Here is a 24,707-nt window from a genome sequence, read left to right as displayed (position 1 = left end):
TTTTTTTCATTTCTTGTCCATTTTTATCACGTCATCCTCAGTCCTGCTGCTTTCTGCCCTGTTTTGTGACTTTTCACTTATATTACCACTTCTTTTTGGTACTTTATCCAAATTTTGTCACTTTTGGTCCATTTTTGCCACTTTCTTTTTGAGACTTTTTTCCAATTTCTGCAGTTTTTCACCCATTTTTGCCACTTTTAATGAAATGTTACCATTTTCTCTCTGTTTTCACTACTTTTTATACCTTTTTTGCCACTGCCTGCCACGTTTCACCCCTGCCACTCCATTATTCTACTCTTAACCCATATTTTCATTTCATTTCATTTATTTTCACAAACTATGGTATTGGTTTTCATTTACATTTTTTTAAGTTTTCTCTCCTTTTTTTCTGGCTTCCTGATGTTTGTGTACATTATGGCCTTCCTATGAAGACTGTCTTTACTTTCCTAATTGTTTAGTTCAGTGTGCCCATCCACATTGTCAACATCACAAATGAAAATGTAATTCTGTTTAAAAAAAAAGAAGGTTTATATTAAGAAAAAAAAAAACTTTCATGTGCTACAGCAAAAATACATAAAATTCACATTTTGTTGCTTTGCTAAGAGTGGTTATTATTCCGTTTGAAACAAAACAATGTTATCACAGCTTCTTACAATGGACCATGATTTTCCTGACCACCATGGGCAACCAATTTGGCTGGGCCCCAGAAAGCTCTCCCCTTTTATCCCCCTTATTTGCGGCCATGACTGTGATAAGCAATGAAACCTTACACTGATACTCAAATTCTTGGACTCTTACCAAGTAAACAGCCAAAATCAACAACGGTTATTATTTTCATCTGAAATTGTTATGAGACTAAGGCCTTAGGAATACTGAGCATGCATCTCTAGGAGTAGAGTAAGCTTTGAAGAGTTTGAAAGAAGTTCTTAAAATTGCACACAAAATATTCCATAATTGGTGTTGCTCATCTGAAACTGTGGGGACAACTCTGACAGAATCACCCACTGGCAGACATGACAGCTGGGTATTTTATTGTGGTTGTGTTTTTAAGATAACCAGTAAAATGCTGCCGTTTTCAGGAAGAGACAAACTTCCCAGAAATGCTTCGCTTAACAGAGGGACTGATCCGATTTACCCCATGAATCAGCCAGCATGGATAGGAAGTGCTTGTTTCTAGGTGTGCAGAGGAAATTTAACCATGTGGGAGGAAGGATGTATAACTGTGGATGTTAAAGGACTTTTAGAAGCCGAGTTGTTGATACTGTATGTGGGATGTCTTTGAAGCAGCACATTTAGAGAGGAAACAGATGAGCTAATGACGCACCAACTTGGTTTCTATCCATCTACAGAGAACAAAAGCAGTGTGCTCTGAATAAAGACTGATGTAGTGATGGACTGCTGAGATAATAATGGGCATGCTGTCTGGCTTCCTTGGAGTTGGTCTCATTTTTTTCAAGTATTTGAGGTTGAAAGTCTTTGAAGTTTTTTATTTTTGCAGTGAATAATACATACATACCCACTTGGAGGGAGTAAAGGTTTTCCATTGAACACAGATGCTGTGAAAGCTGATTTAATTTCTCTGCCTTTTTAAAATTCAAGCAGCACAAAGTTCCCAAAACCTGATACAAACAACATCTTTCTCATCCGGTCCTGTCTGGCACTCCTGAAATGTATTTCCATGTTGCTTGTTGGAGTGCATCGAGGGAGGAAGCCATGCAGAGATAAGGAGGAAGAAGTGAAAACAAATTGGGGACTCACTTACTCATTTTTAGCTCGGGGCAAGTCCAAACCTTGTGTAAGGACGGTACGCACAAACTCAAGCACACACGATTGCCCACGTATTCAAGCAGTCATACACAAATACACAGATGCACACGCATAAAGCCAAATTATTCATTTATTCAAAGAAGGCTGACTCAGGTTGCGGAAATAAGTCTTGCACTGGGCGAGCCCACGCTCCATTTAGCACATCTGAATGAGTTACTGGGTGTGTAAATGGGCAGCGTGGCCACCTTTTAAACAGGCTGTGGACAATGTTTCACTGAGGAGGATGCACTGCATTACACAGCAGTCCAACACCTATTAAACTTCATTAAATCTACCGCACAAACAAGCCACATTTCTTGTTAGGTCTTGTTCTTTTTCAGTTTCGTTCAAATTATGACTGCATGACTGGAAGCAGGCAACATTATGAAGCAATAAAGTGGAAAAATGGAGAGGCAGTTAGTTCTGCAGAGCTTATTCTGTATGTCCAGTTCAAATATGTCTGCAAACAAATTTCTCACAGCAATTAAAACAGACAAAAAAAAAAAGGCTGTCCAAAGCAAGGCAGAGACAACAGAAATGCCGCAAAATCTTTTGCCCTTGTACTTGGATGGTCAAGTCAGGTCAGGTATGGGAGAATGTACTGGTTTGGCACCTTGGTGCTGTCCTGCTCTGGCCTCCAGGCCCATGCCAGGCCCATGCCCCTCTCTCCAGGTATCCCTTCTGCAATGCATGCAGTCGCACCTGGTGTCTGGACAAGCCCACCGGGTCCTTGGCACCCAGTATGCGGTGAGCTGGAGAGCACGCCAGGTTCCTGTAACAGGCAGCTCCATCTTTGCTGTCCTGAGCCTCTTAGCATAAGACACATGGTCTTGCTAATGATACTCAAAGATGTGCCAGAGAGAAGTTGTCACAAAGGAGTCCAGTTGGTGCCTCTCACCATTAGTCAACATCCAGGCCTTACGAGAGTATGGTATGACCCTGAAGGACCAAGAACTGAAAGACTCTGGCTTTTCATCCTAATGCTCAGATACCGGTTTGCCTCAGACAGTATGGATGCCCTCTGGAGGGTTTTAGACCCCTACTGGAACCCACTTGCGCTCATCCAGCTCTTATTTGTGCTATATTCTGATACAGAGAGTGCTGTGAAGTGTTTGGGCCGACTCTTCATTGCCTGCATGGACTGGATGATGGGGTGCAGGTACAGCAGTCTGTGGTGTGTCATTTGGCAGTGTCTAGATCAGTGGTTCTCAAATGGTGTGACAAGGCACACTAGAGTGCCTTAAGGCAAGGTATGGGCCAGGCCATCAGGACACTGGAGCAAATTGGTATATGCTCCCACCATAAGTTTTCCAGGTGGGTTTTTATGTACATGACCTGACCTTATAAAGCTCATACTGAGTGCCTTGGACCCAGTGGGTTTGACCAGGCCTAGGGGGAAGCCTTATACGTCATGGAGGGGTCAAGCTGGGATGAAACCTGGAGGGAATTGGCATGGGCTTAGTGCAGGCCTGGATGATGGCCAGGAGGCCAGAGAAGCACAGGTCCAAGGTTGATGCCGCAAAGTGCCCAACAGAAATATGGTCCCAGATCCGATTATTTTCCATGCCATAACCATCCATGGCAGACCTACCACAAGCTACATGAGTAAGGTAAGAGAAGTGTAGCTTATTTGGAATCTAGAGCAAAATAACTACACCACCTACAGTCCAAGAGTGTCACAGCGATGTCTCTGACTTGTAGAGCTCTGTTGGATGTAGATGATGGTATTACATGCCACAGATACATATATATCCACTTTTTACTGAGGGGAAAAACATCAGCCCCCCTGCTGTGTGGTCTTCTGCACAACAAATGAACTTTAAAATCTCAATCTTTCATATTCTACTCTCTTACTTAACGTGGTTTCTTACATGGTTGTTAGTCCTGTATGCATGACTCAATTAGAAGGGTCCCATCCATCCACGCTGTCGGACTGACTCATCCCATAGTCACATAACTTCGTCTGTAGGGAAATGGAAGTTGTGTTTCCTGACAAGACACCAAAATATCTTCTTCTTCTTTGCATACCTCTTAACCAAGTGTATGGAGGAGGAAAACCATGTAGGAAGGGGTTGAACTTAACTCACAAGTGCTCTCTTTTAAAACTTTTAACAATGACTTCTATTGCTTTTGTGAGACAGTGAATGCAGGCAGGAAAATGCAGACAAGAAATCATTGTGTATTCGCCAGCCTACATGCAGACAGCTGCAGGGTGAAGTGACAGCAATCTCTGCAGTCCAGCGCCAAATACAAAGTAACATGGCAGTCAGGCACAAAACAATGACGAGGATACTGCAGGAAAGCAAGAGAATGATTTCATTTTATGGATAGAAGCTGGTGGAGATGACTGGGGCTATAAAGGTTCGATGATGGGAAAGTAATGGGAAGTCATTGAGTCTTTTGTGTAGATTCAAACCATATCTATATCTTGGAATTTAACCAAACTTCAATCTCAAACCAGGTCAGAGCAAAAGATCATCAAAATGTTAAGGAAAATTTTGACAAAATGTATCATTTGCATATGATGTACAACAGAAAGGAGGGACAAAACAAGACTGATCTCTTGTCCAGACAACCTCAGATATCATGGTGGTGGATGAACAGACTTTACAAGTTTTTCTACTCTGACTTTTATTCCTCTAGTTTCTGTGCAGTCGGATCGATAGACCTTTGCCTCTTCCTTGCCCATGCCTCATTATATTTACCTCTCCACTTTTATTTAAGAAAAAGATCCAGGACAAAACCGTAAAGGGTAAAAGGACAGGTAAATTTTTGGGTTTATCGGGTCTGGCTTTTGTTGCTGCCTCGAACAGTAGGTCATGACAAACACAGCTGGAGTTGGGACTTAATTTCCCAATAGGCCATACAGAGCGGAAAAGCCAAGTACTCTGCAGATCATAGTGCCCCCCCCTTTATTCCTGTGGCCAGAGTCTATTTTTAGTACTTCTCCTTTCAGCATGTGGGTGCAGTGTGGACAACAAAAGGAAAAGTGGGATACAAAGTAAGGCAATTCAGGAGACGGAAATCATATGGTCATTCTGAGTCCGTTGAAGTCTTTTATACGTTCAAACATCAATGAATGACTAAAAGTAGGCAGTAAAAATGGCAAAGCTACCGTATTTCAGGGCCTAAAGCCTGACAATGCAACATCAATTCCAAAAAAGTTGGGGCACTGTTTAAAATGCATATGAAAACAGAATGCAATTAGTTGTTAATCTCATAAAACCATATATTATTCACTATGCAACGTAAAAACCATAAATGATGTTGTTGAAACTGAGACATTTCACTATGTCATGACATTTATAAGGTCCTTTTGAATTTGATGGCTGCAACGCACCTCAAAGTAGTAAGGACGGGGCAACAAAAGCCCAGAAAACTGTTCTGCTGCAAAACAAAGAAATTTGAAGACAGGTCAAGTTAACCAATTTGCAAAAAGCTGCATCTCAAAATTAGGGAATGATTTCAGAAAAATATTCCTCAGTGTAAAATTGCAAAGATTCACCTTCACCTACTGAGTTTAAAATGGCGATTTGGACATATTTTGTTATTATGGCTGTAAGTCTAAAAGCTTTGGTCCCTTTTTTCCCAGGAGTACTTGAACTTGACTTTTCAACATCTGGTTAATGATTATTGCACATTATATAGAATTGTCAGCAGTTTAAAAGAAGAACAATACAAAACTGATGTTTTGCTATGTATGCCCATAATATAGTTGTGAGTACCGTAACATGCCATTTATGTGCACATGACCACAATTCTCAGCTTTCCAACACCATTGGAATTTTTCTGATTGGACAAACTTTGACGGAGTTATGGTAAAAATACTACAAACATATTAAACATAGCTCCAGCACTATGGCAGTAGGTAAAGGGTTAAATATCCCACTTTCTACAGAACATAATATCAATAGATTTAGAGAATCTGGAGAAATCTCTGTGTGTAAAGGACAAGGCCAAAAATCTACATTTCTGTTCCTCGGGCATCACCGCATTAAAAACAGACATGATCCTGTACTGGAAATCACTGCATGGACGAAGGAACGCTTCCAGAAATCATTGTCTTTCAATAAAGTTTGCCGTGCCATCCACAATTGCAAGGATCCAGAAGTACATTTTAACCGGCCTCAGGCAAAATGGAAAACTGTTTGGTCACATGAATCAAAATTTGAAATTCTTTACAATCATTGCCATGTCCTGTGAACTAAAGAGGAGAGGGAAAGCCTGCATCTCTGATGGTACGGGGTTGCATTAGTGCCTATAGCGTGGGCTGCTTACAAATCTGGAATGGCACTAGCAATGCTAAAATTTAGGTAGCAGTTCAAGAGCAGCATATGCTCCCATCCAGACAATGTCTCTTTCAGGAAAGGCCGTGCATATTTTTGCAAGACGATGCTAAACCACATCACAACAGCATGGCTTCACAGTACTTGTCTGCTGATGCTGAATTGGTCTGCCTGCAGTCCAGACTAGAAAAATTTTGCACAACATAACATGTAAAATCCAGTAAATGAAACCCAGGATTAATGAGCAGCTGGAATCCTACATCAGACAAGAATGGGACAAAATTCCTCTCCCAAAACTCAATCAACTGGTCCCCTCTCTTCCCAGACCTTTACAGACCGTTGATAAAAGAAAAAGGGTGCTACACAATGGTAAGCATGGCCCTGTCCCAACTTTTTTGAGATGTGTTGCTGCTGTTAAATTGAAAATGAGCTTATATTTTTAATAAATAGTAAAATGTTTAAGCTCAAATATCTGATGTGTTTTATGTTCTGGTGTGAATCCTATTATTTCAGATTTCCAAATTATTCATTTTGTTTATTTACATCTAACACAGTGTCCCAATTTTTTTGGAACTGGGGTTGTACACTTAGAACCAGAGCTGTTGTAAAAGCAGGCAGTCACTGTTGAGCTCAGCGTCAGTATCTGTATCTTTGTAAAGTTTTAATCTGGAGATGTGAGGCTTTGGAAAAGGAGATTACTAAAAACACTGGCAGTTTTGTGAATGTTAATCTAAACCAAAGTGAAGCCACAGAAGGGGAAAAGATGCTTTGTATGGAGTAATGAGCGACGAAGATGAAAGGAGAGACAAAAGCACGCGAAGAGAGAGGAAGACAAAAGTGATTATTAGATAGATAACAGCAGGATCATACAGAGAGAAGAAGGCAATTTAAAGTTTGATCAAAGGCATTTTCATACTGGAGCAGCTTCTATGTGTGTGCTTTATTGAACATGTGTGCTTTTTCCATTAATCTCCCCCCTGGAGCTTCACTAATGTTTGAAGAAGAAGCCATTTGAAACTCAGTAACTGCAGATTACTGATAAAGAAAATTACCCTGTCAGAATTTATCAGCGCTGAAATCATCCCATGCAGCGCCTCGTCATGATCATGCGTACATACGTGTGCATTGGTGGGTTAGAGCGGAGAGTTCTTCTAGCTCCGGCATATGTCAGCCTGCTCGTGTGTGTATGTGCGTCCGCCGCTTTTGTGTGTGTTTCTATCCCTCCTCCGGGGAGACCCCACGCACCGTCTGTCTCTGGCTGATTCAGTATGCATAGACGAGGAGAGGAGGAAGAGGGAGATGGTGAAGGAGAAAAGATTACAGAGGAAATGGAGGGGAGGAAACTAAAAAAGTTATAAGGGTATGTAATCCAAGGAGTTGTAATTTTCATTCCTTTAACTGTCTGAAAAGATGGCCCCACTTTTCTCAAAACTGCCTCCTGAAATGCAACAATTTTTCTTCAAGATTTAAGATGACACCTCTGCCTCCAAAATGACTTTCCTAGCCCTCACATCAGCAGCATTTTTAAAGAGCAGCTGTTTCTAAGCAGACAAAGTACTTTTTCTCCATTATCTTCAAATGGTGGATTCTCCATTGAAAATGAATGTAAATGTATATTTAGTATTATTGTTTATCACATAGGATCCTAATCTTAACATTTGAGTGCATTGAATTTAAGTTTTACAACCAATTCCAAAAAAGTTGGGGCGCTGTATAAAATGTAAAAAACTGAATGCAAATCTTGTTGACTCATATTTTATTACCAATAGAACAACAGCATACCAGAATTTTAAACCCAGACATTTTATCATTTTATTAAATTATTAGCTCACTTTCAATTTGATGGTAGCAACATATCTCAGAAAAGTTGGGACAGGGCCATGGTTGACATTATCTAGCATCCCCTCTTCTATCATCAACAATCTAAATGTCTGGAAAGTGACCGCTTATGTAGGACTCTAGCCGCTCTACAGTTCTGGGTCTTTGCTGGAGTCTTTATTCTATGATTTCCAAATGTGTAAGATGCCCACTCCATAAGCACTGATCCAACCCCATACCATCAGAGATGAACTGTGCACTGATAACAAGTTGGATGGTCCCTCTCCTCTGTAGTCCACAGGACTCTGACCACAGAACAGTTTCCCATTTTGCCATTTTTAAATGAGGCCTGTTTTAACCCTTTAAAGCCAACTGTATTGTATTTGGTATGCAATTTTCAGAGACCTCCATATATTCAACATGATCAATAATTTCCTTAAAAAGATTTTGTAAACAGTCAGATAAATGATTTGAAAAAAAATAAAACCTCTGGTGGATTATCAGTTTCAAAAACTGCCTGCTATGTCAAATGTGATACAAAAAAATACATATGTAAAATTTTATGGCTATTTCGAAATTTTGGTTGAAGGTTAAATAAACAATTCAATTCCAAAAAATTTGAATTTTCTAGCTATTATGTAAGGCTTTAAAGGGTTCAATGAATGACTTTGTTCAAATATGACTTCTTCTTTGCATGATACAGCCTTAATTTATCTGACCACAGAACAGTTTTCCAATTTGCTTTAGTCCATTCTAAATTCGCTTCAGCCCAGAGAAGATGGTTGCATTTCTGGGTTGTGTTCACATATGGCTTCTTTTTTGCATGACTCAGGGCTTGCCTTCTCTTTACTGGGAAGTTTAAACTAAGTAATTAAGACCATTAATTTCCTAATCCCAGCCCTAAAGACTAGCTAGCTTTGCGTACAGTCTCGGGGTTGCATTCATAGAGTAAATGGTGTATGATTGGTGCTTCTTTGGGCAATCAGTTCCTTATTTACACCTCATAATGTATTCAGCACATGAACCCCACCTGGCACTGAACTATGCTCTGATTCTTTGCTCTACTGATTGACTTAAAGTGGATAATACACAGTGCCCCAGCTGTGCATGGTGATGCTAAAATAGGTATATTCATTTCTAATCTGCCAATCCAATCTATATGCAAAATCAGTTTCTAATTAAGTCACAGCAGCAAGCTTTGTCGCTTTCATGTAGACAAGAGTATGTTTTCCATTTTTAGGCAGTCATTTGTAAATATGAGCTTATAGAAGAAGCTTTCTGGTGTCTAAATTGTACATTTCAGCAAGAATGAGCACAAAGAGGCACTGAGGCAAAAGAAACTGCTCTGATCATTTCTAATCCGCACAAAATGTTCTGAATAACAGGCGTCCAATTTGCCCCAGAGTGCAAAGTGTGAACCTTTTCTCTATTTGTGCCAGCGTGTGTTTTAGCAAATGGCAGATGGCCTTAGTGTAACTCATACAGAGCCCCCAAAGTGTTCAGTCTTGGTATTGCTTCAATTATCAAGGGTCTTTGGTGAGGACTGAAATTAAAGCTTGGGAAGTCTTGGTTGCAGCCTGCACCGCATTAGATTGAATGCATGACACAATGCAAAGAGAAAGTTGTTGACTAGTATGAAAAAGACAAGAAATACTGCAAAGAACTCGCGTGGATGAACCAAAGAGATAGGAGACTCTTGCTGAGGCAGTGCATTGGTGATAAGATGAGTCAGCACATCAAAAAGATGTATTCTTTGAAAGCTACGCCTTTCTTGTATTATTTACCACTATGATTACAAGAGTCTCATCGCTTCCCACTAAAACACAAAAGACCGCAGCTTCAAGCTTCCCTTCCTCTGCTTTCTTGCTCTGGGAAAGCGAAGAAGGTGACACGGGGGAAGATGCAGCGATAAACACGAAAGGGCAGGCAGTGCGGTGGTGAAATGACAAGGCAATTTTTAGGAGGGAGATATAGGGGCTTACGGGAAGATGGAGAGAACGGACCAAACAGAGGCAGATTTAAAGACAGCCAAAGATTAATGGCAGAGAAGCAAAGGGGTAGAAATTAGAAATGGGAGAACGAGAAGTGGAGGAGGAGATTTAGAGGTGTGAAGCGTAAGAGAAAGTGACATGCAAGTAATAAAAGGATTAATGTTTGAAGGACTGCAGTGCAGGAAGGTGGAGAAGGGAGAGAAAAGAAGTGATTTAAAGACTTCTTCCCCACTGCGCTACTCAAAACTGTAGGAAGTTTAAAAAGAAAGGTGAACCCGGTGAAAAGGAGTGACAGAAATGAAGTCTGGACAGTGTGCATTGATTGGTGGATACGTGGAGGGATTGCCTGGGACTCTCAAATATACATCCATACCATTTGGGAGAGAGATAACTGAATGCTTCGATGGTTGAAGGAGCAATGACTTGGCAAGGAGAGCAAATTAATTTCCCTCTGCAACCCCACAGGGAACAAGAGAGCAAGTGAAGTTAAGAAGGGTGAAATTCAAGAGACCAAAAATAAAAAAGAAGGAATAAATTAAAGCTGCAAGATGGAAAGGATATACCCAAAAGTTATGGTTAAGTTGAGTCGTTTGGATGAAATACTCTCTTAGAGTAGATTTTCTGTCATTTTGAAGACATGCCTCTTTATTTCCTGCCTGACCTTTCTTTAATATCTTTCTCTGTGTCTGTTTTATTCTCTCTTTGGTGTTGCTTTATAAGATATAGCACACAAAAGATGGAAAAAGAAGGGAACCATCTGTTTCTATAGCTCTTTCTACATTCCTTGTACTACTTGTTGCTGCAGAGGTACAACATTCCAACATGTATTAAGAAAGTTGAAAGAGGTTACCTTTACCCTTCTTTATCTACCACTTACAAACTGAAATCCAAAGAAGCTAGTGCATTCAGACAGTATTCAGACCCCTTCACTGTTTTTATTGTTTTGTAGCCTGATGCTAGCCAAAAAAATCTTTTTTACACATTAATCTAGACTCAGTACCCCATCATGACAAAGTGAAAACAGACTTTAAGAAATTTTTGCATAATTATTGAAATAGAAAACTGAAATATCACATTTCAAGAAAAACTGAGGTTCCTACTCTTTTTTTTGACCTTCACTGAGATGTTTCTATACCTTCAGTTGAGTGCACCTGCAGTGAATATAAAATATTTGTGCATGATTTGAAAAGGCAGACAACCTCATCGCTGACTATGCACATCAGAGCAAAAACCAGTAAGTACCTGCAGAGCTCAGAGACAGGATCTGGGAAGGCTACAAAAATCTTCTATTGCACTGAAGGTTACCAAGAGCACAGTGGCCTCCATGATTCCCAAATGGAAGAAGTTAGGCACAACTAGGACTCCTTCAAGAGTGGGTTGCCCAGCCACAGCACCTTTAGGTTAAGGCATGATTAGGGTCAGACATTGCTAGGTTTAGGCATGGTTAGGGTCAGGGTTTGGCATGGTTATGTTATATTAGGTTAAGGCCCTTTTAAGTTCAGGCATGGTGAGGTTATGTTAAGTTTCAGGGATGGTTAGGCTAAGGCAGGGTTAGGCATGGCTAAGTATAGGTATTTTAGGTTTAGGCATTGTTAGTGTTTTGACATGGTTAGGCTTAGGCATGGTGAGGTCACATTAAGTTTAGCCACAGTTTTATATAGGGTTAGGTTTAGGTGCTTTTAGGTTTAGGCATAGTTAGGGTCAGGCAAAGCTAGGTTTAGGGTCAGGGTTTGGCATGGTTATGTTATGTCAGGTTTAGGTACTTTTAGTTTTAGGCGTGGTTAGGCTGAGGCATGGTTAAGTTTAGGCATGGCTAGGTTTAGGCATTGTTGGTGATTTGGCATGGTTAGGTCACATTAGGTTTTAGGCACAGTTATGTATAGGATTAGGTTTAGGCACTTTTAGGTTTAGGCATATTTAGGGTCAGGCATGGTTAGGGTCAGGATTTGGCATGGTTATGTTAGGTTTGGTTTAGGCACTCATAGGTTTAGGCATGGTTAGTGTTAGGTTTAGGGCACTTTTTAGGCTTAGGCAAGGTTAAGTTACAGCTAAGTTTAGGCACAATTAGGTTTAGGCATGGTTAGTGTTAGGGTTTACATTTAGCAAGAACCACTTGCCTCAGTTTCCAGTAAACATCATAACAGTTTTAAAAAATAATTCATCAGTTACATTTGATTTTGCAGCTTACTCGAACCTCAGTCCCCTTGGTTGGTGTTATTCTGTGGAAAAAAACAAGAATAAAGATCTTACATCTACGTTTTAGTCATAATATGTGGAATACATACAACAATCTCAGCAGTGTTTGGAACAGAATCTTTGACAGCAGCCATGTGGGAAGTCAAACCACTGAACTTCTCCAACTGTACACCAGCTGACCAAAATTTTTGACAAGCCCAGTCCTTCCTGTCATCCAACACTGACTGTTTAATAATTACTGGACTAATTAATGTAAGGTTGCAACCCCCCTCAAGGAGAACATCAAACAACGGCCACCCTGGCAGGAATCAGACCTCGGACCGAGCGCTTGAGATTTTTTAATGAAGCCAAATGACTGGCACAATTGTACGTCTTTGCCTTTAAAATTCACTGCAGACAAACGCAGTGCAGGACATTTTAAATTGGTTTTGTTTGCAGCATTTATAGCTCTTCTGTGGTTGTTTTTCGTCTCCCTTTATTTCCCAAAACTGATGCAATCCTGCTCACCTTCAGACAAATACGAGGGGTTTGATTTTGCACAAACACATACTGATCATAATAAATCATTTTTATGTTGCTTGTCATCTGCGCACAGTCGACCCTCGTGGAGGAGACAAATCTCCTGAATGCTGTGGAGCTCATTTGGTGGAAGAATGAATAAAACTTGGTATTGAGCTGTGTGTTTTACAGAGGCATTAAAGCTGAAAATAGCTGCAGTGAATATATTCTGTCTGCTGCCGTCCATCGCAACCTCTGACTGGGAGTCAGTACATGAATTTTGATGCATCCATACACTGTCGTGCTATTTCTCTCTCCCTCGCAGTAACATTTTTCTCCTGGCCTTGGCTGCTTTTATTTCAGTGCATTTGTCTTGCAGGAACATGTACATATACACTGACACATAACACTCTTGCCTTCCTTTTTTTATCTGATCACGCTGCATATTCACACTTGACTATGATTGCAAATTCTGCCAAACAGAATCGCATGCACAGGCGGATTTAAAGGCTGTAACAAGGGTCTAAGAGTGTATTATCTACTTTGGTCAAGGCTCCCGTCGGTTGGCACACACTCGCACACACAGAGGGTGGTTAAAAGGGTGTAACAGACAGGTCTGACAGAGTGTTTTATCTGCTTCGGTCAAGACCAGGCAGCTTGACATGCAGAGTCGCACACAGGCTCGCACACGCTGTCTCGCCACTAATGTGATGTGTTTTTTTTCATTAGGACCCAGTCATTGGAGGCAATTACACGGGTCATCCTGGATTTTAATGGAGAAATAATGGAGTTGGAGGAAAGGCAGACAGAGATAGAGGCAGAGAGGAGGGAAGCGGGGGCAAAGATAGACAGAGAAAGAACAGACCATGACGAAGAGGAGAGGGAGATAGCGAGACAAAGGAATGATTAGCTGACACAAAATGTCTGTCACACTCATACTGCATGCCAATCTGGAGATAACGAAGAAGCAGCTGTTTGTTGGCCGAGAGGTTTGTCACCAGTTAAAAAAGAACGAAACAAACTAGCGTAAAAGTTTTTCAGTCTGATTGCATGTAAAGCACATGCAGCCAGATCTAAATTACCATGCAGATCAACAGTTGGCTCAGTATGTGTGCCTTTTAATCAACACAGCTGCAGTACTGTGCATAAGTTTTAGGTGTGTACGGATTCATCACAGGGCACACATCATGCCACAATATGTCAACACACATTCATCACTTGGCAGCCCAGGTGAAGCTGGATGGCCTTTCTGTTTTCCTGTCCACCCCTGGTGGCACGCCGAATGGTTTTCGAGCCCTTGGGAGATCCACAGCACGACCAGGGGCTCGTGGCAACACTTAGTCACCAAGCCATGCCATAACCTAGGCCATCCATCCATCTATCCATCCATTCATCTAACTCCGCTTACCCGGGCCCGGGGCGCGGGGGTAGCACAAGTCCACCTAGACGTCTCTTTCCCCAGCGGCGCTTTCCAACTCCTTCTGGGTGATCCAGAGGCGCTCCCAGACCAGACAGGATATGTAATCCCTCCAGCGCTTTCTGGGTCTTCCCCAGTCTCCTCTCAGCCAGATGTGCCTCGAATATCTCCACGCAGGGGGGGTGACCAGGAGGCATCCTGATCAGCTCAAACCACCTCAACTGGCTCCTTTCAATGCGAAGGAGCAGTGGCTCAACTCCTAGCTCCCTCCAGATGTCTAAACTTCTTACCCTGTCTCTAATGCTGAGCCCAGACACCCTCCAGAGAAAACTAACTTCAGCTGCTTGTATCTAAGATCTCATTCTTTCAGTCATTAAGAGTTCATGACCATAGGTGAGGGTAGGGAGGTAACTCAGACCCCCTTTTACCCTCAATCTTGAACAAGACCTCAAGATACTTAAACTCCTTCACCACCTTTTTCAAGTAGAGAACCATGGCCTCAGATTTAGAGGTTCTGACCTGGGCAAGGGGTTCCCAAACTTAACAGTATGCAACCTCTAATGGATCACTGATAATCAGCATTTTAATAGGCATACACTTTATGGATTTTTTTTTTTTTACCATAAATGGGTAAGGAGCCATGTATGGTCCCTCCATTGAGCTTGATTTTCACCATAATAATGAAAAATATGTGACAAAAGTAAAAAAGTATCGGGCTGTTCACCAATAATACTCCACTGCTTAAATTTTGAATTTCCAAGTACTTCAATGAGTGCCCTATAAAGGCTTGATATCGATCTCCTGTGTTTTTATATGGTCCCGCTGTGGCCTTTATAAAACTCCTGGAAGCCAAGCCAGGCTCATTATGTGCTATCTGTTGTGATAAATAGTTTAACTCGTGTCTTTATTGACCCATTCATGCTCAGAGAAATCATTGATCTTCTCTTTCACATGAAGCCAAAGTGATGCACAGGGTGCCGTGCCCTGATGGGGCTGTAAGAGAAATCTGTTCTGTTATAAAAATGATAATCTCGACCTCTTAACCTCTTTCAGTACCAACATTGATCCAACATTCATATCATCAGTTATTGCTCCGGGTCAGGTCCTCCTATGTGGACGCCAAGAAACAGGAAGTTCAAGACCACCTCCACACAGTCCCAGCTGATGTACAATTATGTAATTTTACCCAGTGAAGTCGACAGTAAGCGTCTTGGTCTTGGTGGTGTTCAGGAGCAGATTACTGTCAGTGCAGCAGACAAAAGGCTGCTCCATCTTTCCTGTATGCATACTCGTACCCCTCAGAAACAAGTTCCACCACCATTGGGGTCAGAGTTTGCTCACAGCGGCACAGATTTTACCATCTTGTCTGGTTTTAGAGATCACATACTTTCAGTGGGATCTGGTGTAAACCAGCTTTAGACCCTGTTTTATAAATGAGACCCTGGTCTCTCCTTGCTTTCAAATCACATTCATATGAATATCATGGATAAAAATATAAAGTGTTTTAGTTTATATTCAGACAACTACCTTGTCTTGTCCCGTATTCAACAAAAAACAGTTCAGCAAGGATTCCAAACGTCTGTATTCTTTGTCCCATCTCCATACAGGATCTCTGTAGCTCAGTCAGAGTGACCATCAGGTTCTTGGTCACCTCTTTCACTAAGGCCCTCATTGGAAGAGTCCTGGTTGGACCCCTTCCATCTGAGAATGACAGAGGCCACTGTGCTCTTAGGAACCTTCAGTGCAGCAAGATTTTTTGTAGCCTTCCTCAGATCTGTGGTTTGCAGCAATCCTGCCTCTGAACTCTGTAGGTAGTTCCTTTGTCCTCTTGGTTTGGTCTTTGCTCTGATATGTGAGGCCTTCTTAGAGAAGTGTCCCAAATCACAGGTGGACTTCAATCAAGGAGTAGAAATGTGATTTTTTTGTAGCATCAGCATACGACATGACAAACCTGACAAAGGTGAATGCTTTCTGAATGTACTGTATAGCTATAATTGCCTGGCTGTAACCTGGCAGTCAGCTTTGCTTTCTCTTGACTGCTGTCAGATCTGTGTCATGTATCTCAGCAATGGCGCACATTAGACCTGATCTGAAATGCTCGGATTCAGACTGTTTCAGATCAGCTAAGGTCACCGAGACGTTTGACTGTAGAGCTCAGGAAGTGGCAGGTTGTTAGTTGTGATCGCTAATGACGGCTCTTTCTATAGATTTCTCTCAGGGCTTGTAAAACCAGAGATCATCTACTTAGTCTTTTTTTCCCATAAAGCAATTTAAATCATGACTTAGCATTTATTGGATCCTTTTGCTGCTGGTGAAATTGATTTCATTGTTGATGTGGCGTACACAGTCCACGCCAATTCTGAACCTCATAGGACTAGAAGTTCTTACTAAGCCATATTGAGTATTGATTCTTATATTAAACATGATTAAATGTGGCCATGCTTTGATGAAACCATTAGTGTTCTTACACTTGATTTAAAGAGGAAATGCTGATCTTTTAGGTTAACTGGCTTGTCAGTATTGATTAGCTGTAAAGCAGAGTGTGGCCTCGAACATGTGTATAGAAACAGTATTGATTGTTCATTGATTACTCTAACTGTGCTTTTAGATAGAAGAGATCCCTGAAGAGAGCTTCCAATCAGCAGAGAGCTCCTTGAGTGGGATTAAGTGTTTGAATGGGTGCTAGTTTGTGTGGGTGTGGGTATTGGCTTCACTCTTTCAATTCATTCTAGAGCACTATACTGTAGCGTCGTTGGGAAATAATGGTCCAAATGCTCGATCAGTGATAGATATTCCTCTTCCTTGCATGTGGGCAGTATGGCATGCATTTTTGTGTGTTTATGAGTGTATGTGTGGGGGGTCCCATCTGTTTTTCAGCCTCTCACTATCTCCATCTCCTCTCCTCTTGGCTACAATCTATCTTCCTCCCCATCTGATGTTGCGGCATATCATTACAAAATCAGACGGCGCTGCTTTTTCACTAATTCCCTCCTTCTATAAATCAGCGTTTCATGTCCGACCGATTCCTCCATGCAGCGTTCGCCGTATAAGTGCTTACGTGAGCATCTCGGCTTCTTGAATGCTCTTTAATTCTCATCAACACTTCTGTTTCACATATTGTGAAAGGCTGTAACACCTACAAGAGGCTTTATACGGCACAACATAACCGTATTGTTGATTTAATTGCTTCTGCTGTCAGGGAGGTGTTACCCAGAGATGTAATTATGCACAAACATTCCCCTGTGATGCCTGGATGGTTTTAATATCTCTCACAATCTGTTCTGTTACATTTTTTATACAACTGATGTTGTGTTTGAAGAGAAGAAAAGAGGAAAAGTTGAATACCTTGACAAACGTTGTTATTTTTTAGCAAAAACAGACTTTCAACAATTTATTAAGGGATCGGTTGATGAAAACCTGATAATAATTCCTTGTTTTTGTCTTCAATCCATCTTTAAAAAAAAAATGCCTTCTAAGTGGGAAGGATTTGCAATTATCCTCAGCGTTAATGCTAAATCATTGTTTTAACCCTTCTTATTTTATGTTTGTTTATTCATGGCTACCATTACACCATGAGGACAAAAGAACACTCCAAGCAACTTAAAGAAACAGTACTTGAAAAGTATAAGTCAGGCACTGCACATCCCCACTGTGAAGCATGGTGGTAGCAGCGTCATGCTGTGGGGGTGCTTCTCAGCAGCCGGCCCTGAAAGGATAGTAAAGGTGGAGGGTAAAGTGAATGTGGCAAAATATGGGAAAATTTTGGAGTCTGCAAGAGAACTATAGCTTGGAAGAAGATAAAAGCTACACAGAAATGGTTTAAAGACAACGAGGTGAATGTTCTGGAGCAGCCGAGTCAGAGCCCAGACCTTATCCAACAGAGAATTTGTGGCTGGACTTGAAAAGGGCTGTTCACGCCTGATCCCTGTGCAACTTGACAGAGCTTGAGCAGTTTTGCAAAGCAGAATGAAGTAAAATTACAGTGTCCAGATATGCAAGTCTAACTGAGACCTAACCAGACAGACTCAGGGCTGTGATTGCAGCCAAAGGTGCATTGACTAAATACTGACTCAGAGGGGTTAATATTATGCTTTTTTTTTTCCTTTTTTTTTGTGTGTGTGTGTGTGTTTGTGTGTGTGTTAAAAAAAGCCAAATTATATTGACCATGATGGGTTTATCAAATCAATAAAACAGTAAAAAATCTAAGTGGTAAATATTATTAATAGGCATTGTATATTGCATCAATTTAAAGTAACTTTTTTGTTGGATTAGAGAAACGTGTTTGCATATCCCACTGACTTCTCTGTCCTCAGAGCCCCCCGGTATAAATATTGAATTAAACCAACCAATGCTCTTATGATTATTTATTGAAAAGGGAGCTTGATCTTCACTTTAATCCATTTATTTTGCAGAGAAAATTTTGTCCCAGACTGATGTAGTACATGGCTGCTGAAATAAATGGACATGCTAACTGTGAAAGCCATCATAGTTTAAAGATTTTCTCTGTCTCAGACACAACTAGAATGCATTTGTTGATTTTTTAACTTTTATTTAGTCCCTTAGAGCTGTTTGCTCTTACGAAGTAAGTAGCTTACGAATTAAGACTGTTAATATTTTTGCATTTTGAACACTTGGCATAGTAGTGGCAGCTCAAACATGGCCTTTTTGGTCACATTTCTCAATGGAGAAATCACTACTTGCTCTCCAAGAGTCCTCCACTAGTGCGTAACGTCATCAACAAAAAACCTTTAATCAATTCTTAAAAGCAGCATAAACTGAATGATATTGTGGCATGTCTTTACGCCCCCTTCCTTCCAGCCCTGTTTATTACAATTTAAAGGTCTTCAGGGTTGCTTTCACTAAACTGAAACACCAGAATGCTCCTTTAATTACCTAAGAGCCATATGCAGCCATTACAAATTCAGCTTATCTATTTTGCACCAAGAGTCCTCTACTTGAACTCACATTTCTATAATTAAATGGTGCTATATATGAGAGAGTATTCCTCCTGGCACCGGGGCTGCACACTAAGGCTGCTCTCCACCATAGCAAGTGTTAAGATTTGACTTGAGTTTAATTACATCTCAATTATTTCCAGAAAAACAAAGTAAATCAAGTGAGATAATTTACAGATTGAGAGCTTTTTTCCCCTCCGAGCTGTTACATCAGAGTGTGAGTGTTGCTTGTTGAGATCTTATGTAACGACTCCGAAGGCGTCAAAGCTTTTTAAAGATTGAGTTGATGCTTTTGTTGCCCGGCGGAGTCCACACAGTGTTTATCATTGTTTGAATCAGGCTTTTTGATTGGTCCACGGCACGCTCCCCTCCCAAAAAACCCAGCCTTGGCATCTCTGTCGGTGGCAGGGGATCTAATTAGCAAATTAGCTTGTAAATTAACAACCTCTTTTAGTCATATGTGTCTGGGTGAGCCTGAGCACAGAGGCTTTTTGGTGGGAATGTTAAGTAGGGTTTACATTCCCCCAGACAGATAAAAGATTAAAACTTGGAATCCTATAAGAAAAACTTCTCCCATGCACTTAAATGGGGCACAAATATATTGAATTCCCGCTATCCACTTCTGTGTTTTCAACCTTGTGCCCCTTTATATTGGCTGCTTATGACAGTGGCATCTTGTAATAACAGTGCAGGTCCAAGGTTGGTGCCCTGAGGGATCCCTCAGCTTCCCTATTATTCAGCTTCAGTGTTGCTTTCTACAATTAACTTTAAGAAGAGAAAAGCAGAAGAAAGGCAGAGAAAGGAATCCATATATGTTGTTTTTGTGGAAATATAGGAAAGATAAAGCTATATGGGACACACATAGATGCACAAACCGACTCAGCTCTCAGTTTTCTGCTTTTGTTTGCTTTAAGTAATGAAAAGGAAGTTTTTTTCTCTCTCTCTGGTTATTGGATTCATTTCAAAGAGGAAGAGGGCTGAGAGACAGAGAAGACCATTCAAGTTTGTTTTATTGTGAAAATATTGCGTTACTCTCTATTTTGGTGGACATAAATGGGTACAGAAAAATGCAGAATACGAAGCATCCTCAATATTGCTACAGCAATAATCAATTATACCCTATGCTAATATTGTGGATGAGTGTCTTTCTTAGAGGAAAGTAAGTTGAATCTCCACCTGGGTTTGTTGTTTTCAGCTCTGAGTCCACACTAACTGAAGTGGGAATACACTTGCTTTCTAACCTTAATCCGCGGCTACTTTATTAGCGTCCTTGTAAATACAGTTACCTATACACAACCTGTGTTAAATCATAGACCTCCAGATGGAACACAAGAGAGATCAGGCTGTATACAAGAACCTGATGTGTGGGATGTAAACTACAAACATGGCAACTCTCAAAAATGTTAATTCTGATATCAGAACTCAGTTTATAGAAACGTCAATTGGTTGTTTGCTGTAACATGACTTATGATGATGTGCAACAGTCAAATGGGTAACTGTACAGCCCCACTCCCAAAAAAGCTGGGACATTATGTACAATGTGAATAAAAACATAATCTCATAAATCCATATTTTATTCACAATACAGAATAAACAACATTATATGTTGAAATTGAGACATTGACCATGTCAAAAGAAATACATGCTCACTTTTAATTTGATGGCTGCAACATATCTCAAAAAAGTAGGGACAGGAAAATAAAAATCTGAAAAAGTAAATGGTACTAATGGAAAACTTCTAAATTGGCATTTTGCAACTAATTGGCTTAATTGGAAAAAGATCAGTAACATGACTGGGTGTAAAAGAAGCATTTTAAAAAGACAGAGTCTCTCAGAAGTAAAGGTAGAGGTTCACCAATCTGAAAAAAATGATCCAAAAATTATGCACCAATTTCAGAAAAATGTTCCTTAATGTAAAACTACAAAGACTTTGAATATCCCACCATCTACTGTATGTAATATCATCAAAAGATTCTGAAAATCTGGAGAAATCTCTGTGTTCAAGGAACAAAGCAGACGGTCAATATTGGACGCTGGTGAGCATCGGGCCCTCAAGGGGCACCGCATGAAAAACAGGCATGGTTCTATACTGGAAATCACCGCATGGCCACAGAAAGACTTCCAGAAAAATCATCTTTAAATGCAGCAAGACGTGTGCAAGATATTGTATTTTTTTTCAGGGGGTAATTCACCAGTCATCAGAGGTCTACTGGTAATCCCCATGCAAATAGTGCTTATAGTGCTTGCATGTACAAATTGTTTTAAAACATTTTTTCCTATTTAACTTCCTCATATTAACTGCTGTGTTTCTCTGCAACATTTTAATGCTGTTCAACAAAACCCAAATCACACAAGTTAAGTGCAGTAGACATTTTTCAGTGCATTACCAAATTGGATGAGGCTATGATGTACGTTCCAATCGATCAGACTAAGCTATTGAGTATTACTTTACTTATTAAAATCCTAATATGTCAGTAATCATAATGCACACATCATTCTGTCCATTGGAAAGTAAACTGCTCCAGGTCATCATGTTCTTAAAGTATATACTGTGGTTGCCAGATCGTGCTTAATTTTAAGTGTTTTTATGGTACATTGCAAAGTCAGCAGAGTCATATAGTTCCTAGAACATTCTCTGTATGACATTTCATCTACTAATGACGGGGGCTAATGTACATCACCATCATCAATATCTGCACATTTACAGCCAGTCTGCCACTAATTAAATCTTCATAAATGGATGGGCTGAACACGTACAGCAGCCAGTTAGACCAATATAAATGGTGTAGCCACTTCTGTGTGGGTATGAGAATAATTTGAGGTTGAAATATCGACTTTGGTCGTCGTGCAGGGCTCTAGTTGGAAAATGCAGTTGGCTGTCAGGTTGAAATCAATGAGGTTGGATAGGGCTCTTGCTGAAAAATCAGGCCTGAGCTGTATAGATGTTTCAGAAGTGTATATCGCCCTGCTCCTTTACATTTAAAACTCATTTTCCTCCCTTCAGAGAAATCCATTTGCAGGCATCCATTCTTGTTCAGCGCGATAAACAGCCTCTGCAGACTGAGGTAATCCATCAAAATAAACATGAAGCCTTCATTTGTTCTTTTTTGTGTGAGTGCTGCTTTTATTGTTACTTCATTATCCCTGAGCTGGATGTTTTTCTTATGAGTGTGCTTGTTATTTCACACTCCACATACTGTCCATCAGTCAAAGTGTCGGAGAGGAAATCATCCATCCTGAACGTGTCGCCTCACAAACTTTGATGTCTCTATACGGAGCTTCTTTGGTATTGTCAGCGGGAAGGTTAGGCACTGTTAAATATGTGTCGTTGAAATCAAAATTAGACTTTAACTTAACCATGCATGTAAACACCCCATTAAATCAGACTGTAAACTTAACGACAATGTAGTAAAACAGTGCTTAATGATCTTAACTACACTGGACTAACTTTTAACTAGTGGGGTCAACTTTGAAATTGTCCGAGCAAGGACATAGCCTTCATTTTCTCATTGAAAATCAGCCCCGTTCCCTTTTGCCCCTGTTTTTGTTGTTTTACTTCACATTCTACAATCCTGTTTCCATGTTTCCTTGGGAGTATGTGTTGCTCTAAAACCCCAATCTACTCTCCAGCATTGATAATGTCTTTCCAGATGTGCAACCTGCCCTTGCCATGGACACTTGTGCAACCCTAAAGGTCACGGCATCTGTCTTTTTTGAAAAATTATTTTATATTTTGATTCATCTGACCACAGAGCTGTTTTCCACTTAAAGGTGCAGTGTGTAAAACTGAATATCAACATCTAGAAGTGGGTTCTAGATTGCATTTCTTTGCTGGAAACTGTGGCAACCAGTTGAATTTAATGTGTATCTGTAATGTCAATACAATATAATACAATAACTTTATTTATCCTTTTTTCTTTTTTTCCTCTATGTTACCATGGAACATGTAAAAATCCAAGATGGCGGCATCCATGGAGGGGACCCTCCCTATGTATGAATTAAAGGTTTATTCTGAGTTTTTTTTTTTTTTTTTTCAAAACAGCTATTTTTGAATTTAGATGACTAAACACTTATTTAGATAGACCATCTTAGAAATGTTTTGCTTTATTTTACCAAGTTTTTTCAGCTAAATGCTACTTGGCTAAATATTACACACTGCACCTTTAAGTCCATTTTCAGTGATATGGCTAAAACATTAATTCACCCCCATACCATCAGAGATCCAGAAATGCTGCCATCTTCTCTGGGCCATTACTCATTGAAATTGTACTGAGGTAAAATGGAAAACTGTTCTGTGGTCGGATAAATCAAAGAGGGAAATTCATTACAGACTAAAGAGGAGAGGAACCTTCCAGCTTGTTATCAGGACACAGTGCAAAAGCCTGCATCTCTGATGGTATGGGTTTGCTAGATGCCCAATATTTTTTTCAAAAACTATTTAGAGAGCCACAGAGAGAACTAGGGCTGCAAACAGCACTGGAGGGCTCTCGCACCCCAGCACATGCTGAGTTGTGTGCGGCATCCGCCAGTGTTAAGCCAAATCAGATGTTTCATAGGAGAGTTATGGCAACTTTCTGTGTACTTGGTGAGATGTCCAAGTACTCGCCATCAACAGTGAGGTGTCCATCAGTAAGACATGTTAGAGATGTTACATGTTGTGGGAAGTTATTTAGGACTTCAGTTTAAAAATCTGAGCTTGATAGGTTTAACACAGTAAGAGGAATGAACGAGTGACCCATTTGTGTCACTTCCTGTTGCCTGGCAATGGTGCCATGATGAGATGTTTGCATGAAGGCATGTTCAGTGTGATACTGTTGTCTTGCCAGAGAATGTTGAAGAACAGAGAATAAAGTTATAACAGGTTAAAGTCATTTCGCACCATCAGAAATGCCTTATTTTGAAACTGAGGTGAAGCTGGTGGACTTCCTGTTGGGATTTGGATATGGGACCAAGAGGCTTTTTCGTAGGTGTTATGATGCCCCAGATGCAGACCAAAAATCACAAGCATATGTTGAATAGTGTGCAGGGGCTGAATGTTTGAATGGGAAATCTAAAAAATCAGAACAGGTAATGTTAAATTCTCAGAAGGGGCGCTGTGACAACATAATAATATTGGCACATGAATGCATTCAGGATTAATATGCGATCATCCTTGAGAAGTTTGGTGATGCTTGACGTAAGCATGGAAAAGTTACATGGTATTATTGGTGAATTTTCAACGCAAGAAAACATACAAAATTAGTCTAAGTTTAGGGTCTGTTCATGCCCCTGCCTAATGGTGAAAAATCACCGTTTGCACAACTTTAGATCTCCAGGTTGTCAAGTATCAGTAAAAAAATTTTTGAAAAAAAATTTGATTCAATCAGATAAATTCCCTTGGACTAGTTCATTAAAATATGAAAGTTGTGAATCGCCCAAAAATGCCAAAATTTAACACTTCAAAGACCTCTTCTTCTCTTTCAGATTAAAGAGAACATGTCAGAAGCCAAGTACACCTAGTCTGAAGAAACTCATCCAGCATGAATGCAACGAAACACTAAAGCAGCTCATGTAAAGAGGCTTGTTCTACAGGAGGGTCAAACCAGCATTCAACAAGGGTGAGTACATCAGCTTTGCACACATCTCGGGAGATCACAATGTGTTTGCAAGTTCGCTATATAAATTTTGTAAACTGTGACAAGTACACACGGTCCAATGTCACGCAGTCTCTGTGCTAACTGGGAGTTTAGAGATGCTGTGG

At 40.4% G+C, this 24,707-nt stretch overlaps 1 protein-coding gene across 4 annotated transcripts in view; it reads left to right on the top strand.

The window, feature by feature from the left end:
• htr2cl1 (5-hydroxytryptamine (serotonin) receptor 2C, G protein-coupled-like 1) overlaps positions 1 to 24,707 on the top strand; it is a 247,858-nt gene that overhangs the window by 82,591 nt on the left and 140,560 nt on the right. For 2 of the 4 annotated variants that reach the window (XM_041778689.1, XM_041778686.1), the window contains exons 3-4: positions 22,927 to 22,958; positions 24,431 to 24,564. The gene's annotated coding sequence lies outside the window, so the exon portion shown is untranslated. The remainder of the gene's footprint in view (positions 1 to 22,926; positions 22,959 to 24,430; positions 24,565 to 24,707) is intronic. The other 2 variants (XM_041778688.1, XM_041778690.1) reach the window with 1 other exon arrangement.

The sequence above is a fragment of the Cheilinus undulatus genome, linkage group 22, assembly GCF_018320785.1.
Source record: "Cheilinus undulatus linkage group 22, ASM1832078v1, whole genome shotgun sequence".
NCBI classification, from domain to species: Eukaryota; Metazoa; Chordata; class Actinopteri; order Labriformes; family Labridae; genus Cheilinus; species Cheilinus undulatus.
The sequence above is the reverse complement of the archived record's forward strand: the minus strand, read 5'-3'. Positions and strand labels throughout refer to the sequence as shown.